Raw genomic sequence first — 493 nt, 5'->3', positions numbered from 1 at the left:
TAGGGGGAGGAACGCCCACTGAAAGATAAACTGTACATATCAAGCAAGCAGAACTATTTCTAACCTGAGTGGGGTCTTCCAGGATGCTTTGTGGCTTTTGCAAGATAGCTGTAAGCTGTATTTCAGGGCCCAACTTCCTTTCAGTAAGTTAATAATAGGATAGGAAGAGTCATTAAGACCTAAATGAAACTAGAAGAATCGAATATGACAGCTCAGCTCCCTAGCTGGCAACCTAAGCCCTTTGCATCTAATAGAAGCTGGGATATTGCACTTGAGAAGCTTCCCCCGCCTCCTGTCCCTGACCCTACCCTCACCTGGCCAGAGGTAGGCGTTCCTGGGAGGACCATGAGGAGGGAGGGCCAGGTTGCCCCCTACTCTTTTCAGGAGTTTCATCCTTTCCCGAAACAGCAGCTGTTGCTGAGAACTAGCTGCCTGGTGATAGCCTTGTCGATCAGACACCTGCCTTATCTGCTGCTTGTGTTTCCTGCTCCGT

The sequence above is a fragment of the Neophocaena asiaeorientalis genome, unplaced genomic scaffold, assembly GCF_003031525.2.
Source record: "Neophocaena asiaeorientalis asiaeorientalis breed wild unplaced genomic scaffold, Neophocaena_asiaeorientalis_V1.1 scaffold132, whole genome shotgun sequence".
Classification (NCBI taxonomy): domain Eukaryota; kingdom Metazoa; phylum Chordata; class Mammalia; order Artiodactyla; family Phocoenidae; genus Neophocaena; species Neophocaena asiaeorientalis.
This window is presented reverse-complemented; position numbering follows the sequence as displayed.